Source organism: Branchiostoma floridae, chromosome 8, assembly GCF_000003815.2.
Source record: "Branchiostoma floridae strain S238N-H82 chromosome 8, Bfl_VNyyK, whole genome shotgun sequence".
In the NCBI taxonomy this organism is placed as follows: Eukaryota; Metazoa; Chordata; class Leptocardii; order Amphioxiformes; family Branchiostomatidae; genus Branchiostoma; species Branchiostoma floridae.
Window position 1 is genome coordinate 7,629,189 of NC_049986.1, and position 6,000 is coordinate 7,635,188.

The 6,000-nt window shown below is 43.6% G+C and overlaps 1 protein-coding gene across 1 annotated transcript in view; it reads right to left on the reverse strand.

The window, feature by feature from the left end:
• LOC118420883 (procollagen galactosyltransferase 1-A-like) overlaps nucleotides 1-6,000 on the reverse strand; it is a gene marked incomplete in the record, with an annotated part of 44,970 nt that overhangs the window by 28,304 nt on the left and 10,666 nt on the right.

Below are 6,000 nucleotides of genomic sequence, written 5' to 3' on the forward strand. Positions count from 1 at the left end.
CCGCTGCTCTTGGCAAGAGGTGGGACCCAAAGCGCAAAGATTGGGTTCAGCAGAAGCCGAAAGTGGGCTATCTCGCTAGGACGGTAAGGGAGGCTTATCCGTCCCTTGCCAGAGCAGCAAATGGTGACAAGGAGTTTCAGGCAGCAAAGCAAGTTGTTCGGCGAGCCCTACAAGAGTACGAGAAAAAGCTTGCAGACCCCACTGCCGTAGATGAAGTTCCGCGCAAGAAGCAGTACCGGCAACCAGGGGGTGGGAGAAAGCAGGCCGTACCAGAAGTTCGACAAGCAGTCTTCCAATGGTAAATAAATAGTCATTATATATTTTAGAAGTGCTTTTATATACTCACCAAAAAATGTACCATAATTTTATTTTCTGTGCTATGTGCCGATCTGATTTTTGACGGACCGTCACCAAAGTAGAAAGAGGTACAAAAGTTGGTTCACTTGACAATCTGTGCAATATTGTAGAGTCCTCTAATAGAAAATAGAGCGTAACTTTGCATTATGTTTGAACTCATAGTCTGTTCCATGTCACCGCACAGGTTTTGAAATATATATTTGTAATACAGTAACAGTTAGTTAAATAGCAATGCCAAAAATTGTGGTCTCTTGACATTTGTCAAATTCACAAGTTAGTATCTATGTGACACGTCGCAAGCTCTTGCTGCGCTGTCAAGGCGATACCATGGGAATGTACCGTACTTCTCGACCCATATGGCCCCTCCCTACAGTTGACCGGCGAGTGGGCGTGCCACTTGGAGCGGCTAGAACGTATGAAGTCAGATTTACATGTAGGGGACACAGCACGATAGTGAATTAAAAGATCGAGAAAACGTGATCTAGATATGTTATTATAATCATCTTGTTTATGATTACGTTTGTTGACACGTCTACGTAGATTATTGGAATAATTCACGGCACATTCCAAAACATAAGTATATTTCTTTCTTTGTTTACATTCCCTGTGGCACCAAATGGAACGTTCCAGTCATGTGACTTTCTAGACAGCCCGACGTCTCCTGGCGCCATGTACCGCGGCTCTCCGGCGGTTTCAGAACAGAAGTCGGCGCGAACAAAGGACCTGTGTAGCAAGCAGAAAAAACAAAACGTTTTAATTTGCATATTTCAGACCCTTACGTCGAATAAAGATTTGTGACTTTTAGCGTATTTTCCGTCCCAACTAACAGCGTACATGAAGTAATCTGAACAGGAAGAGTATGGGAAATATAATCTAAGTATCCTAACGGGGGAAAAGTGACCTTTGACGAGCGCGTCAGGGCGGGCGGTGGGCACGTTTTCCCCTCCTGCTGCTGCTTGGGTAAACTTGTAACCAATCATGTGGTAAGATCGTGCGTTACGTAATGGGTTTAAACTGGTGGCGCGTGGCGGTACGATCGGGGCGGGTGGGGTAAGAAAACAAGTACTTCGTAAATACGTGTCAATTCACAATCAGAGCCATCAAAAACAACTGCGCGGTGATATGGACTAGACTCTGTACAACTGTGTATGTGTTTACACTTTGGTTGGTGTACACGTGTATTCGAAATTACAGATCCAGAATATATTGTATTTCTTTGAAAATGGATGATTCAGAGGACACAAAAACAATTGTTACATCTGACATCTGTTTATATCAGGAAACCTTGAAATGAATACAAATCATTATAAAATTATGTACCTTTATTTCTTAACAGGTTTGTCGATGTGCGTGGCACATTGAAAGCCCGTTTGCCAAGAAAGATGTTTGTGCTGAAGTGCAAACAGCTGTATCAAGACTATCTACAGCAGAAGGGCCTACAGCCAACAGAGGAGGAAATGGTGAAGTTCAGTGACTGTTGGGTGCAAGGATGGCAAGAGGAGTACAGAGTTAGTCTGAAACATCCCAACAAGCGCTTCGCTGTGGCCGAGAGTGTTCGCAAAGACAGGTTAATCCAGTTTCTCAAGAACATTATCCGGGTAAGAATATTCTTCGAGAAGACTCTCAAAGTGACAAATGTGGACATCATCAATGGTGATCAGATGCCGCTGCACCGGAATGAGACTGCAGGACAGAAAACCATGAGCATGAGAGACTGCCCGACATATGTGAAGGAAAACTACATGATGTCCAGGGAAAGGGTGACTGTGTACACACAAGCCTCCAGCAAACAGGGCCTTGGGCTGCCACCCCAGTTTGTGTTCAAAGGAAAGGGCACGATTCTGCAAGGTAAACTGAATCGTCCGGAGGGGGTGTCGACACATTGGAGCCCTAAGGGATCGTACAGGCTGGATACGATGAAGGCCACAGTCAAAACCTTGCCACACTTGAAGGCCCAGAACATGTTCTCCCAGCAACAGTGGGCCATTTACATTCTCGACGACTATTCCGTTCATGTGACCGAGGAAGTCAGGAAGGCTCTATCGGACCGGGGTTATATCCTTGTCTGCATGGGTGGCGGAATAACAGGGGATGTGCAAGTGAATGACACCCATATTCACCATCCCTTGAAAGTGGCCTACAGGAGGAGGGAATCCGAGCTAATCATCCGTCAACTCTCCGAAAATCCTCTGAAGATTCCATCCCCCACCAGAGACGACATGATGGCCATGCTTGTCGACAGCTGGAACTCCCTCGAGGTAGACATCTCCATGGCACTTAAGGAGAACTTCATCTCAAATGCCTTAGATGGAAGCGAGGACTTGTACGTCCGAGACAAGCTCTTCCAACTGGTGGGGGAAGAGATTGTTGCATTTCGCGAAGAAGAGATGGCAAAGGAGCCGCCCAAAACCATCAAAGAGCTCCTTCCCACCATAACACCACCAGAGGGAGTCCGTCGTGCTGCCACACCACAGGACGAGCTGGTTCCAGCCGATGAAGGGACTGAGCTCCTGGACACAGAGGATGGAGAGCTGGAGTTCAGCATCGAGGTCGTGTCTGAGGATGAAGATGAAGAGGAGGATGAAGGCGCAGCCCCTGCACCTGTACCAGTAGCAGTACCAGTACCAGAGTGTAGGACAATATCCTCAGGACATATCGGTCTGCCTACTGATACTGCCGATCCGAGTATCAACAAGGACGCAAAGTTCTTGAACGAACTAGGCAAAGTACTAAACAGCTCCGGCAAAGAAACATCCACCCTGATGTTGCCTCACCTTTGCCACATGCGTTCGGCATATGCCAAGGCCAGGAACAGTGTGAAGAACCGACTTAAATCAAACCTATCTCTAGTTCAGAGTTTGGTGGCATCCACCACGGATACACCCGTGTCTTCTTCCTCTACATCTGCACCTGTTTCCCCGTCCTCATCAACACCTGTTCCTCCATCAGCACCACCCACTGGTCCTGTTTCTCCACCCTGTTCCATTTCAGACAGCACATCCATGCCACCACCTTCTTCACCTGTATCATTGAATGTAGATGATCATGTGTTAGTGAAATTTGGGTGTATTGAAATGCCAGCAGTAGTTGTACGGGGGGAGAAGGATGGGCTGGCTGTGAGGTATTTTGAGAGTGTAAACATCGCCAGTAGCAGTACAACTTCCGGGCTGTATTCAGCACAAGAACCTGAGTATGAGGTGTTGCGTGATGATGTTATTAGAACCATTGCAGCACCTACACTCGAGACACGCGGAAGCCGTTATTACTACAAGTTTGTTGACATTTGATCATCACCATCATTTCATAGTACATGTCGTACTAGTACAGCTCGTATTTCATAACCAGAAAGCCTGCATTATTAAACTATGTTTATCAATCTTATTGTGCATTTCTAAATATCGTACAAATTATTTTTTGACAATGCTAATGAAGCCATGTGCTTGTGTAATATGCATTGAAGGTTTGTTAGTGCAGTGTTTGTCTTGGTGGACCATGTCCTTCTCCTGTAGAAGCTCCAAAAGTCTGGACTCTCAGAGGAAGCGCTGTCGTGGATCCAATCATATCAAATATAGCACTATAGTATTGTATAACCAAATGTGTAAGCTTTTTTAATAATCTTTGTATCAGTGATTTTATTTTCAAACCACAGGATGATTTTTTGAGAGTACCAATGGAGCTATGTGGCCGTGTACTGTATTTATATGGTATGATACTGTGATATGCTGTAACTAGATACTGTTAGTGCAGTGTTTGTCTTGGTGGACCATGTCCTTCTCCTGTAGAAGCTCCAAAAGTCTGGACTCTGAGAGGAAGCGCTGTCGTGTTTCCATTCTCTTTAACTTTCTAATGGTGTTACACAGCAGTTAATTATACTGCTAGTAAGTGTAAGTTTGCTAACTTTAGCTATGGCTGCAGTTATTTGTGACTAGACAGCCTTCTTGTTTTACTTTGTAACAATGATTATATTTCCAAACTACAAGTGTCGAAGGATTATTTGGCTTTATTTGCTGTCCATTTATATCCCCAATTGCAAGTACCAGGGTCATAGATGCACACATACACCGTGAGAACACATTTTAGTAGCATAGACATTAGTAACATGTCAATTTTGAAATTTTCCGGGGGGTACTTTTATTCCAGGGGGTACTTTTATTAGATTTTGAAGATTTGTCCGGGGGGTACTTATATTCCAGGGGGTACTTCTATTTGAGAGGTGAGAGTATGGACAACGTAGAAGGAATGGGTAGTTGTTTCAGGCTTTTTTTTTGCCATTCTATGGAAAAAAGTCCATATGTGATTTTAGTTACAAGGTACAATGTTGTAACTTATTGGGAAATACTGTAGATACCATTTAGGTTGATGGGGATTTAATTTCACGGCAATACACGCATAGGACCTACTGATTACTCTCAATTCAGGCACTCAAGCAAAATGTGTTGGACAATCCATCTCACTATGAAATATGGGATAAAAAAGAACTTCCCTATACTGTAAATGCAGAAATGTACGCAGTGGTTTTGTATTTACGTTTTTCCTGGTGGCCACTTCATTGCATACTTAAAACCACCAAGAACATTATTCCAGGGTTGAACAAGTTTTCTAAAATCCACTTGTCCTATCGGGCAAGCACATAAAAAATGTACTTGCCCGAACCAATTTTTCACTTGCCCAAAATTCAAATGTCACTGTTACTACTAGTATATGCATTTTCACTTCCAGCAATGGAATTCTCGGTAGACAATTGCTTGATGTCATGACTGTAAAAAGTAACAAGTATATCAAAATTGCACTAAAATCAATGGAAAAATCTTACTTGCCCGATCGGACAAGTGGGGTAGGACATGCACTTGCCCGAACAGCACTTTCACTTGCCCTGGACAATAGGGCTAGTTGACTTGTTTATTCCTGTATTCCATTCTAGTATGAGACAACAGAATATGGCACTACCGCGAACTTAAAACCAACGCGAAATCTCCATTTTCCCGCTACTGCGATAGTAAATTCCAGCAAACTTAAATGCATTTATTGTAGATTACGTTAAATCAAAATAGGCTGCCTATACCTTACATAAACGGGGTAAGAAGGCCTCAGTCTCAACTTGATTAAAGGGACATAATGTAAAAATAAAGTCACTGTTTTCGGTCATTTCTCTACATTATGAGTTGAGTCTACCTTATTACACTGCACAGCAATATTTACAACGTATGGATACGACTTTGTTGAGCCGTGAGGATGTCTTGAAATATGTGCACTTCCCTCCGCCGCTTGAGTCGTCCGCCATTTTATTCAACTCGCCGGCGAGCCAAAGTGCGCTTTAGAACGCGTTCGGTTGTTCACTCGAATCGTTACTGAGGTTTGTTGAAAGTCCCCGCTAAGCTCCGAAGATCTGCGACCGCAACGGTCGATTCGGAAATCTACGGTCGGCTTACTTCTGGTAGGCTACCGGGAAGTAAGTGAATTTGGTCGCGGCTTACTTTGACGTCGTTAATTAGCACTAGAAATGTGATAAAATGACGCAGATAAGTTAGAAATAATTTGCAAATGTCAATCTGAATGGAGATTTTCAAGTTCAAAACATTTGAAATTTTGGCGCCATATTTCTACATTATGTCCCTTAAGATAAGAAAACGTACTACAAACAGA